This window comes from Micromys minutus (genome assembly GCF_963924665.1).
Source record: "Micromys minutus genome assembly, chromosome: 21".
In the NCBI taxonomy this organism is placed as follows: Eukaryota; Metazoa; Chordata; class Mammalia; order Rodentia; family Muridae; genus Micromys; species Micromys minutus.
Genome location: NC_137956.1, coordinates 5,789,246 through 5,803,161, shown reverse-complemented (window position 1 = coordinate 5,803,161; position 13,916 = coordinate 5,789,246). Strand labels below are relative to the sequence as shown.

General features: G+C 35.2%; 1 protein-coding gene across 2 annotated transcripts in view; it reads left to right on the top strand.

Moving 5' to 3' along the window:
- The window catches only part of TCF12 (transcription factor 12), a 241,240-nt gene that overhangs the window by 70,934 nt on the left and 156,390 nt on the right, over nucleotides 1–13,916 (top strand). The gene's annotated exons all lie outside the window — the stretch shown is intronic.

Here is a 13,916-nt window from a genome sequence, read left to right as displayed (position 1 = left end):
TATTCTCTGCCTTATTCCATGCCAGCAGTCCCTGAAGTCTAAGCTTTCAACAATGTTGGAGTTACAGATGTGTGTCACTACCTTTGCTGTTTACTTGTCTGCTGGGGATGTAACCTCAGGTCTCATGATTTGCAGTAAGCATTCTTAGACAGTAGAGCTGAATTCCCATTCTTGGTTGTTTCAGTTTTAATTGTTTAAGGAACCTTTGTAGTATTTTTCCATAAAGGCAGTACCATTATGCTTCTGTTCGTAGTACAGAAGGTTTTTAAAGGTGTATGTTTAGCCAGGCATAGAGGCACATGCCTTCAATCTTAGCTTGGGAGATAGAGGCAAGTGGATCTCTGAGAGTTTGAGACCAGAGTGACCTACACAAAGAGTTCCTGGACAGGCAGGGCTACATAAAGAGACCCTGTTTCAAAAAAGATAAATGTTTTATATGTGTATGCGTATAATTGTGCACACACAAATGGGGTTGAATGCCTGAAGAGGCCAGGAAAGAGAATTAAATTCTCTGGAGCTGAAGTTACAGATGGTTTTGAGCTGCCTGCCAAATGTGGGTGCTTGGGATTGAATTCTGGTCCTTCATAAGAGTAGCAAGTACTCCTCTAGTCTGTAGAAAGATCCTACTTTTTCCTTATTCTACCAATACTTAGTTTATTATTATTACTTTTAATGTATGGTATATACATGTGAACATGTTTCTGTGTGTGCCATGCCTCTGCCCACGTGTGCAGGCGTGGATGCCAGAAGCAAGGTGCAGTATCTTTTGACCTGCCTCTTCACTGAAATGGGAGGTGGCCAGCAGGTAGTGTGCTCCAAAGACCCACGTCTCTCTGTCTGCTGCTGGAATTATAGATACTGAATTGACTTAGTCAATTTCTATGCTCCCTTTCACCATGCATAAGAATAGTTGCTCCACATTCTTATTAATGTGCTGGTTACTATTCGGTCTTGTACTTAATATATTTTACTATGTTAATATTAGACTAAGAATGTAGAAAATTATTTTTCTACATATATTTCCATACTTTTTGTCATAAAAATGTCATAAAGGCCTTCTGTGCAAATTCATTTTTTTTTTCTGTTATTTTTCTTCAGACTGGAAACCTTCCAGCAGTAGTTTGGATTTGTGGTCTTATGAGTCTTGGATGATGGTTGTTTTTCATCCTGTTCTTGCATGATGTCATTTCATTGTCTTCTGGCACTCACTGCTTCTCATGAGAAGTTGGTGTTTCCTTGAATTATTTTCCTTGTATGAAATTCTTTTTTTCTGTCTGAAGTAACGTTTTCTACTTTGCATTTTGATTGTCATAGGCATTGGTATGGTTGGTTTGTAATTCTCCACAAAGGTTGCTGAGCTTGCTGGGTTTGTAAGTTGATCTTTTTCATTGATTTGGAGAAAAGCCTACCAGCTGCGCCCCTAACTCTGCAACTGGTCTACTTTTGTGTATTTTAGACCTGTTAATATTACCTAACTTAAGTTTTTGCATTTCTTCTTTAATTTTATTTATGTTCAGTTTCACTTACCACTTTGTTTTTGCTGTTTTACTCATTCATTATTAAGCTTTCCCAGTGCAGATTTCGTTCAAATAACATGTTATTATATTCCCAAATATCCATTTTAGAAAATTCTTCCTGTAAATATAATGTCGATTTATTGTCACTATTTTCCCTTTAAAAGTGTTTGAACAATTATAATAGCTGCTTTAAAATTCCCTTCTGCTTGTTCAGATAAAATGGTGTGAGGCACTTCTTTTCTAGGCTTGTGGCACATTCTCATTTTTCTACATAGCTAGCAAACTTTTTCATACAATTTTGAAAGTGTAGATAAAAGGTTGTTGAAATTTTAATTTTTGTCAATTTCTATAGTTCTGTTTTGCTCTGAAAAGTAGTTTCCTTTATTGGTTGGCTGTCTTAAGGCTGAACCTTATGCTTTATTAGAACAGTTCTGTGAAAGCCCAAATTATGTTCTTGGCCCCTTTAATTGGCATCGCTGTGGTTCCCAGTAGTTGAAATCTGTCCTAGGCTTCAAGCTCGTGCTTTCCTTTGGATTCCTTACTATGTTTCCCATCTTAGTTCTCAGAGATTAGCCAAAGATTTAGGGAAGAGATAAAGTAAGTTTTTGGATCTTCTGTTTAATTTGTACTTTTTATTGACCTCAATTTTTAACCATATTATATCTACCAGTTCTCTTGTCTTTTTCTATAAGCCAGTAAAATACAAAAAGATAAATGTCTTCAGTAGACAGACCTGTAGATTAGGATCTTATCCAATGACCGGCTTTGTTTTTTTTGTTTTTGTTTTTGCCTTCCCCCTCTTATTTATAAGATCTTTTCCAGATTCTAATATTTTTTATTCTCCTTTTGTTTTTATTTTTGGCCTGATTATTTATAATACTTATTTTCAAGATTTTGCTCTATTATTTGTGTGCTATTATCTAAAACTAGAACCATGGGTTTTTTTTTTTTTTTTTAATTTTAAATAGTACTTTGATGACCTCTTGCTAATCAGTTGTTTTGTGATGCCTTTATACCAGTTCTCCTCTACTCAGATTAAATGTATGCCTCAATATATCTTATTAATGAGTCTTTCAGTTTCATGGATTTGCAGTTTGATGGCTTCTGAAATCAGTAATAAAACTTATTTCTATACTTATACTTCCTTATATGGAGACTACAAAGGGGCTCTGAGGAAGGTCTGCCTTTTGTGTTACCTGTTTATGTTTCAGATTGTAATATAGTTTTTAAAAATTATAAGAACATGTATCATGATTTACCTTTTTAAGTTTGGAATGTACAACACAGTAATGCATTTACTACTCTTAATTGATGGCATGAACCTGTAAGAGCAGGGCCTAAAAATAAGGTAGACTAAAGTCTCATGCAGTAGGCAACTTTATTCAGAGCATCAAACAATTTATACTCTGAGATTAAGAAGAGTCACGTGAATATAGTTTATAACCACAAATACAAGCCACGTGTGGCAAAAACTTGTTTTTTCCATAGAGATATATGAGTAACCACAACTGAAGTATTCTTATTTTTTACAACTTTATTTGAAAAAAAAAAGATAAATGTACAGATTTTAAGCATTTTTTGCATAAAAGTATACAATACATTTTTGTTAGTACTTGGTTTTTTTTTTTTTTTTTAAAGGTTTGATAGTGTGATTAAGATCTTACTAGTTACAATGAGCATAAAGTACATGTAAAACAAGATGCAACCTGGAAATAGTCAAAGTTTTCTTGGTGTGTAAAGATTTCTTTTTTTTTTTTTTTATAATGAGCAAACAGTACATGTAATACAGGGTGTAACCTGGAATTTGTCAATGTGTTCTTGGTGGGTAAGGATTGAGCAAAACTTTTTTTTTTTTTTTGGTTTTCTTTTTTTCTTGGACTTCACACAGTCTGTGAGTTGTTTCTGGGGCAGTGCGAGCCTCTGGGGTTAGCATCCCACTATCAGTGACTGCATATTATGTCTGTTCTTTTGTGACTGGGTTATCTCACTCAGGATGATATTCTCTAGATGCAGCCATTTTCTTAAGAATTTGGTTAAGTCATTGTTTCTGGTGGCTGAGTAGTATTCCATTGTGTAAATGTACCACAATTTTTGTATCCATTCATCTACTGAAGGACATCTGGGTTCTTTCCAGCTTCTGACTATTATAAATAGAGCTGCTATAAACATTGTGGTGCATGTATCTTTGTTGTGTATTAAAGTGTCTCTGGGGTATATGCCCAGAAGTGGAATAGCTGGGTCTTTAGGTAGTACTATGTCCAATTTTCACCAGACTGATTTCCAGAGTGGTTGTATCAGTTTACAGCCCCACCAACAGTGGAGAAGTGTCAACTGAAGTATTCTTAATCTTATCCTCTACACCTAAAAGGAGCATAAAAACACATTAAGAACAGTTCTGTGTTTTAAAGAAACTGAGATCACAAGACTTGTTTTCTTAGAGTTTTCTCACAAGCACTCAGAATTCTCACACGACTCGATTCTTGGACTGTGTAAGACTGTAGTGTGTACGATCTAGAATTCCATTTAATATAAAGGTTCCCCTTTCTCATTTCTCTTAGACCTTAGCTTCTATTTTGTGCTTCTGTGAGTTTGACTCTTTCAGATACTTCACATAATCAGTTTATTTGTGTTTTGGTGGTGGGAATATTTTACTAGCATCATGTCCTCTAGATTTTTCAGTGTTGTCTCCTGTGACAAAATTCCTTCTTTGTCAGTGGTCTAGGTTCAACACCCCCCATTTGTATTTGCGTTTTTAATTTGTCTACCTATTTACTAGTAGGTAGATACCCCCTCCCGCCCCTATGAGTGTAGGGATTGAACCCAGAATGTGCTCATTAAATGCTGTACACCTAACTACATTTCTATCTTGATTTATATTTTGGCTGTTGTAATAGCTGTAGTGAACTTGATAAAGCTCAGATCTTTTTGATGTCACAATTTTGTTTTGTACAGATAATCAAATGTTGAGGTTTTCTGTTTTTAAAAATATTTTTTAGTCAAGTAAATGTGTATGACTATATGTGGGAGTGTGCAGGTGCTTTAGTAGGTCAAAGACTGAAGTTACAGGTGGTTTTGAGTTTCTTTTGTGGGTGCTGGGGATTGAAATTGGGTTCTTAGGAAAAGCAAGTACTTGCTATTAATGATGAGCCATCTCTGCAGCCTGGTTTTCTGTTGTTTTAGGAGTTTTATATTTTTCACCCTCATGTAGAGTAGGTCTTTTATGAATTTTGACTTGAAATTTGCATGTGAGGTTGTAGTCTACTGTTTTTGAGGTAATACTTAATTTTCCAAATTGAAATAATTGTTTCTAACAGTAACATTTACTGATGTATTGTTTTTTTCCTAATATTCTTTCATTGGTTTTCTTACTTTCTTTTTGAGTACTAATTTCTGAATTCAGTTATGCATGTTTAGACTTGTATTACACATCTATTCTGTTCTAGAAAATACTTCATTTACAATATCTGACAGGAATGCATGTTGTCGCTACTATGGTGGGATGTGTATGTGAAGTCTGTTTGATCTGTAGTATTGTTTACATTGAAAAGCTTTAATAGTGTTAATTTTTAGACCATTTTACAAGTCTTAGGGTTTGGTTAGGAAGTCAACTTATATATATGTAACTCACCAAGACTTAGGAAAATTGTTTTAGAAGTTATTGATAGTTTCAATTGCTTCATTTAAAAATTGATGAATGATTTTGAGACAAGGTTTCACAATGTATTCCTGTTCCCTAGGAGCAAGATACATATAACAGGTTGGCCTTGAAGTCACGGATACCTGCCTGCTTCTGCCTCCCCAGTGCTGATAATTAAATGCATGTCTCACCATTTTTATGTTTTATGATTTTTTTAAATAAAACATTTTACCTACTCTGTAAAAGATTTTTATACCTTTTCCTTTGTACCTATTTAATCCTTTCTGTTATCACCTGGCTTGGTAATTTTGAGAATTAGACTATTTATTATGTCTATTACTAGCCCATGTCTTCGTATTGTATTTAATAAGGGGTATTATTTCTTCATGCATTTTCTCATTGATGGTCTTCTGGATTGTTTCCAGCTTTAGCTTCTCTTTGCATTTCTTCATGAAAAAGACTCCTTTAGGCCATTTTTTTGCCTTTTTATTTTTTGAAAGTATAGTTACATTTAGGATATATGAATATCTTTTAAGAATGTATCACTTTATGCCCCCACTGGCAGTAGTTAGGATTTGAGGTGCAGATCATAGCTTTCTCATAGATTATGCTAATATAAATAGATTTAGCAGAGTATCCTTGGTGTGCTTAACTTTGTTCTGGTCTGCTCACCAATAAATAAAAGCTGCAGTGTTGTTTTGTATATGTTTCTGTTAAGCTATATGATGTACTCAGCTTTTAAAACAAAGAATAAAAACTGAATAAGTTCTTATAATTGGAGAGATGCTAGATGGCTTTTGCTTGAAAAATATCTGATTTCTCATGTGACATAGATTTGTAAATGTGACACTTGTAAGAAGTTACTACATTAGTATGGGAAGGAATGAAGGGTGTATCTGGGAGGAGTTCATTAGGTTACTTAAAGAATTAACAAAATATTAGACTAAAAGAATAAAGTATTAGATTAAAAAGAATAATGTAATATTATCTAGTGTGCTTTGTGAGTCATAGTTTTTAAGCAAGTTGTACAGAGGAACATTGAATCTGTGGGAGAATTTAAGAGTGCTGACGAATAATAAAGGCTATGGAAATCATCATGGCAACTGTGTATACTACAGTGTGAGTGACAGACAGTGCTTTATGGTTAGGTTACTATTGAGTGCATTCAAATACACCAGCATGTTGCTTCTTGATTACATTTTCTGTGTGATAGTGCCATAGTAAGAAATTAATATTTTTCTTAGTATTATAGTTAGAAGAGGAAAGGCAGTACACTACACTGGATCTTCAGATTTTTTTTTTTAACACATGAGGGACAAATCTAGCACTTTTCACAACAAACATTTGTGGAATAGATTACAATAAACATTTCATTTCAAGTTGAAGAATTTTACTGTTCTGGCAATGAAGCATTTGAAAATGTGTCTTCTAAATCTGGGAGGAATGTGTTTGAGAAGTGTTTTAGCAAGATTGTGTTGGCAGGACTTCCTAAGCAGGTGATGTGTTATAAACTACCGCTTTAGGAAGAGTAAAAGAGACTCAGGAACATGAGTCTAGATAGACACATTATCAAAGCCCGTAAGAGAGGTGACTAAGGAAATCTCATTTTGGAGGTAACAGGGAAGCAAGGGGAAGAATCAAAGGTAATGACAGTTTCCAAGGTTCTTTAACCTGGACTATTACATTTTAAGCATGGGGTCTCATCTTGGGGTGTAGGAGGAAGAGCTGAAAATCAAAAAGAGTTTGGCTGACATACAATGGCTTTGGGGTGATGTCAAGGTACTCAAGAACACTTCCAGTAGGGATGTGAGGATTGTGGTTCCACAGTGCAACACTGGGTTTAAGATTGGGAGTATGAGCCTGGCAAAAGGGCTCAGTGGGGGAGAGAGCTTGCTGCTAATCCTGATGACCTAAATTCCATCTCCACCACCCAAGTTGTGGAAGGAGAGAACCAGCTTCTGCAAGTTGTCCTCTGACCTCTCAAAGTGTGCTGTGCACACAAGATAAATAAGTAAGTGCATTTAAAAAGACAGAAAATACATATATGGAAATTAATCATTCATATGAGGACAAAAATTATAAAGCTAAGTGACCAGTCTAGGAGTTGGAACATAGATCAGCAACATAGGATAAGAGCAGGCACTTTTGGTACCTATCCCAACATGGTAACAAATGAAAACAAAAAACCCAGAAAATTTAGGAGGATGAGGATGAGGAGGTAGAGATGGTGGTGGAGGTAGAAACTGGGTGGGCAAAATGCAGCCCATGGCTAATGGTTTTGCTTTTATAAATTAAAATTTTTTTAACTTAATGTTTTTTTTTTCTTTGCTGTCATATTGCTTGGGCTGCTTTTGTGCTAAGGTAATAGATTGGTTGGTATCAAGAACAGTTAGTTGATTCCCAATTCTAAAATATGCACTAGTAGGCTTTTATAGCAAAACTGTTGAAATCTGTTATGGAGACCTAAGAAATGAAGAGGAGGTTAGCTTATCTGGGCAGTGGGGCCACACCCCTTTAATCCCAGGAGTTGGGAGGCCCAGGCATGTGGGTCTCTGAGCCTGAGGACAGCCAGGGTTAAACAGAAAAATCCTGTCTGGGAAAAAAAAAAAAAAAAAAACAAACCAAAAAACAGAGGTCGGCTTGTATCTTTGACTTTGTAGAATTCAGTAGTTTTTGTGTGATTGTCTGTTAGCAAATATTTGTGGAGAGATTGCTCTATATCTGACATTTGGTTTTGTGACATCTAGAGAGGGGCTAGGTGGCAAGAGGCTAATAGGCTGACAGTGAAAGTGATGGCTAACATTTTCTTTTGTGTGCACAGAAAGGGATGAGCGAAGGAGAGGTATTTTCAGTACAGAGAAAATATGGAAAAGATTTTATGGCAGTATTCTTGAGAGGCAGTGTGATGCCATTACAGGAATTAATGGTCTAAGACTTGAATGCAGGGAGTGCATGGGCCTCATTACAGGAAATGAATAGAATTGTTTGTGGAATTGAGTTAAGAATAGTAATTGCTCACACAGCTGTTTTTAAATAGCAAATGTGTTAGGTAATCAGCAAAAATTCAAAAGATGTACTTGATAGTTATGTAGAAACCGCTGTGTTCCTACAGACTTATGATCCTGATGGGAGCCATAAAAACAGGCAAACTAGCTAAAAACCTGTGCATGCAGTTTTCACGTTGGTGTGATACTGTATTTTTTGTTAAATTGTAAATGTAGTTTTGTTGTCATTTTTTCTAACCACTGAAACTAAATGTAATTATTTTATTCAAGAAGAGTAGAGGTATGAATTTGATGGGTGCACAGAGCATCAAGGTGTGTGCTTGCTGAGTGGAATGGCTGCCTTCCGTTCTAGGCAGAAGTGAAGTGTTGGATTGTGTTGGTTTCTGCTTGTTTCATTTTAGTATTCACTTTTATTTTATTAGCATGCACTGCCTCTGTTCATTTTCCCCTTTTCTTGTACCTTCTCAAGGATGTTGAAATACACCATTAACTTCTCAAAGACAATTTAGAGTTAATCCTGTACCACTTTAGGAAAATTGCAGCTGTTTTTCAACCTTGTAGGTCCGTTTACCTTGGGGGTCCTATTTTGCTGCTTTCTCTCATGCTGAAGTTGCTCTGGTGTTACTTCAAAATACAGCATTGCAGTTCTTAGATAGATGGCTGCTACGTTTTAGATAGTTATGTATTTTGCAGACATTAAAAAGAATGTTTGTCAGTGCTCTCTCTTCCTATGGACTCAAGTTGCTCTCTAATTACATTTTTTCTTCATCCCAAAGAACTACTTTTAGTATATTTTTATATCATGTTATAAATGAATTCTCATTTTTTTTAAATTTGCAAATATCACTATTATCTTTAGTCTTGAAGGGTATCTTGATCATGTAAAGTTCTGGATAATAGTGGGCACTTGAAAGATGTTTTTCCATGTCTGCCATTATCCAGTTTCTGAATGCAACCATATAATGATTTGACTGTTTCCTTTCTAGGTAATATGTTTCTCTCTGGCTATTTCTGAAATTTTGTCTGTCAGCTTGATTTTGTTTTGGGTGGATAGGACTTTCTTGGCATTTTCACTGTTGGCATTCACCACAATCTTTATTTGGTAAATGTAACCGTAACCCTTACACATTTGTGAATTCTCTTTTGGACATTGTTTCTTCAGATATATTTTCCTGTCCTGTTCTTTTTGTTCTCTCATTATACCCAGGTTGCACTTCTTTGTCTCTTCCATTAGGTTTCTGAGGTTTTATTAAGTTTCTATTAGTTTCTTATTTGAATGCTTTTTATTTATCTATCAGAAACACCACTTACACTTCTCCTGTCATCTCTGCTGTCTTAAGTTTCTCCAAGAAGTTTTATTTCACAAATTGTATTCTGCCTTTTAGAAATTTTTTTTCTTTATCTCTCAACCTCTGTCCATTGTATGATCTTTGCTGATTAGCACATTTACAACATCTTCAGGCTGTTGAGAATCCACACATAATGGTTCTCTTGGCTTGAATCGTGGGTTCCATTTTTACCATGTCTAGGACTTGGTTTTATTATGAATGCTATTTGTGGAAATCTTGGTTTCTGTATATTCCTCTATTTTTTTCTGTTTTAGTAAGCCAATTTTTGGGTTAGACTCAAAATTAAAATTCTATTTTCTTGGCTGACTGCCACTCATGTCTCATTTAATTCTTTAGCCTCTGTTTTTGACTAATTTGGCCTTGTCTTGTGGGTGTGCGCTGTAGCTTTTAAGATATAAAGTCAGGCCTTTAATTAATAGTCCAATACATAGAATCTTTTGTACTTAAAAACAGAAAACCCAAAGCTTTATTTATACCTGATGTTACTTTTCTTGTGATTATAACATTTGTCCAGCTTTCTCCCTTAATTTTATTAATGTATAGCATAGTAATGAAAGGAATTATATTGTAATTGATCCTGTATCACAGTGAGTTCCTGAGAAAATATATCTGTAGATTTATTTCCTGTTTATGCAAAATCTGAAAACTACTATGAAAAATTATTGGTAGATTTTCAGATGTCTGTTAATTTAGAATTAATTGCAACCTTTGAGTCTTATATTAAAAAATACCATTTTGTCACAAATAAAAGTGAAGAAACTATTGAAGTAGAAATTATAGTGTTGGTTATTTGACATTGATTATCTCCAATCAGATTTTTCTTACAAATCATTTATTGTATGTCCTGATAGCAGATGGCAGTTTTATAAATTATGTTATCTTTTGTTTCTATACAGTGGTTTTATATACTGGGTTTGCCATTGGACTTACTAGAATAAAGAACTTCTTTCAGGGTTAGAATTGACTCTTTGGGCAGGGAAGTACACAGTCTCCTGGCTTGTTCTAACCTGACAGGTTTTTGGTTGCTTTGGGCAAATGCTGATTGTACATAAGCCAACGTCCATGTTAAATTGCTGTTTTGACTGCCTTTGCTGTAGCTGTCTTTTCTTTCTATTTCCTTCTCCTCCTCCTCCTCCTCCTCCTCCTCCTCCTCCTCCTCTTTTTTTTTTTTTTTTTTTTGAGTGTTTGAAACTTTCCCAAACCTGGAATTTATCCCAAGTACTCACTTCTCCACTTACCTTAGGATTAATTTATTATATCAGTTTTAAGTAGTAGGTCTCCTGTGCGTCAGATAAGGTGAGAAGACTCAGGTCTTTATTGCCAGTATTCTCACAACATTCCATCCTTTTCATCAAGGATAGTTATTTCCTGGGCTTCAAACATTGAATACGTGTGTTAGTAACCCTTGTCTACAGGGCTGCCTGGGAAACCAGGTTGTTAGGCCATAGAACAGTCTCTCTCCTTTGAAACAGAAAAGTTTTTGGTTTTTGTTGGTAGATAAAACTGTATAGTAACTTGGATGTTCATATGCTAGCATGTTAAAGGGGAGGGAATGGAATAGAAACCATAGAGATAGTATTTTAGAGAGTATTATAAGTAAAACTCCTACAGTGGAGCCAATGAGACAAGTGAGCAGATTGTATTGAGTTTTTCATGTAAAAGATGCCTGACACACATTGGACTCAGTCAAAAGGTTGCCTGGTCTTTTAAGAATCTTATACATTTGATTTTCACCAAGTTTGATTTATTTCTTTTCCAAGTTCTTAACCTTGCAGGAAGGTACTTGTCCATACAGTAATTTCAGATGCATTTTTAGTGTCTTGTCTTTTTTGAGATAGCTTCTTCCTATGTAGCTTTGGCTTACCTGGAACTCAATATGTAAATCAAATTAGACACAATTTCAAAAGAGACTGCTTGTAACTTCCAAGTGCTGGAATTTGGGACATGTCCACTATACACACTCAGGTATACTTTTTTAATAAATGTTTTTACAAGTAAGGCCAGCTGCTTTCATTACATATAAACCATAGTTTTTAGAAACAAGGCCTTAAGTTTGTTTGTTCCTTACTGTGGACTATGAGGTGTTCCCTATAGTTTCAGTCATTTGGACACATACTTGTTTCCTAGCAGTGCTGCTGTTTGTTTAGAAGGTATAGACTTGTCAGAGGACATACGTTACCACAGGGGTGGGCTTTGAGAGTTTAAAGATTTCCATTTGCTCTGTCAGCTTAAAATTCCAGCCTCCATACCTACTACTCCACCATCTTGGACTCTAATCCCTCTGGAACAAACACTAAGCTCAAACAAACCATTCTTTCTGTAAGTTTCATTGGTCATAGTATTTTACCACAGCAATAGAAAAGTAACAGTACACTTACAGTCAATAAATAAAAATAATATGCCAGGCATAGTGGTACATGCGTGAAATCCCAGCATTTGGGAGGCTGAGCTAGTTATTTTTTAGTGACTCTCAGCTACACAGCAAACACACACACACACACACACACACACACACACACACCCTAAACCCCAAATTATATGTCTTTAAAAATGGAGCACTTGAAATAATTGATTTCATTCACAAAAGCAGGCTCTAAGATACACTGTAGGCTTGCACATACACATAGAGTTTAAAAAAAAGAAAGGGATGCCTCAATGTTGATATGAATTTACTTATTCTTACCCATTTTAATTCTGAAAAGAAACATAAGTATTTTCTACATTTGATCAGTTTGTATAATATCCTTACAAAGTTTATCTTTAGGTGTTGTTTTGTTTTTGTTGTGGATGAAGCTTTGGAAGTTCTATTATTGTGATTTTTTAAAATATATTTGTACAGCCATTGTCTTGAGCAGAAAGGAGTCATTGATACAAAATGATTACTTTTGTCAGTGCCAGCCACAACAGTTAGTCAGTCTGTCTGTGTTGACAATAAAACCATAAAGCTCCGAGGTAGAAACCTAACCAGGTTCATGTTACTCTGTAATAGCCGTTGAGCCTTTCCTTCTTCATTATTAGTATTTAACTGGAGGGTAAACTACATTATAAATTACCATTTTGTTTAATTAATCTTTGCCTTTTCTTCATCTTGTGATAGGTGTTAACAAGTTTTGATTAAAAATTGAATGTGTGGTTTTCTTTGTCTGAGATGGTTTCTATAGTTTGCTCCTGTCATTTTTTCTTAACAGATATATGTAAAATAGCACATTTATTAATGGTTTGCTATAAAATCATTAAGGTAGGTTTTAGTATTATTTTCATTAGGGTAGAATTCATCATGACAAGTTTCCAATATATAATTGTTTGAGAACACTTTGTGTGTACACAACTTACTCAATTACACACACACACACACACACACACACACACACACACACACACACACACTTTCTCCTATATATGCCAGAGATGACCTCAAACTTCTAAAATTAGGCAGGGAGATTTACAATAATAATCTATACATAGAGTAATTATAATAGTAGGCTATAAGAGCTATTTTTTCTTTTCATCTTTTTTGTTTTTGTTTGTTTGATAGGGTTTGTCTGTAGCCCAGGCTGACATGTAACTCACTTCTGTAGACCAGGCTGGCCTTGAACTCAGAGATCTTTCTGCTTCATTGGTCATAGTATTTTATCACAGCAATAGAAAAGTAACAGTACACTTACCAGTCAATAAATAAAAATAATATGCCAGGCATAGTCAGCCTTCTGAGTCACATTTAATAATTCAGCTTTCTGAGTGCTGGAATTAAAGGTGTACACCATCATGCCCTTTAATTTTCTTAAGAAAACTCTTAGGCCCCAGTAACCAAGTTAGTAAGGAAGACATTCTGCTGTGGGACCTGGCACCTGACTCTTGTTTATTCAGTTTCTTATACCTGCAAATGGTTTCTATATAAGCCTTGGACTCTCACAGATTGCCACAGAAGTTTTGGCATTTTATCTACTGAACACTGCATTCTACCTACATTAACAGACAACTTCTAGGAATACTCTGAAAGAGTTCCTAAACTTAGTTACTTCTAACATCTATTTTTTTCCAAGTACAAAGGAAAGAAACTTACTAACTACTAATATCCATTTTTTTCAAGTACAAAGGAAAGTCAACGTTGATATTTAGTATAGAAAATAGCTAAGGAAGAGCTGGGGAATACATTCTGTCCCTAGGAATCAACGATGAAAATTCTGTTTTTTTAAATATAGAAAATGTAGAAATAACTGGATTGAAACATAAAGTAATAAATAACCGATTGAGAGATTACCAGTTTCCTCGGTCTAACGGGAAGGTAAAAGTATAGGGTCTGACACCAGAAAAGGATGGTGGCACCTGGTCCTTATCTCACTTTAGGGGCAACCTTCACTTTGCAGTCACATTGGGGGTAACAGCTTTGAAGAGAGAATTGCTCCCC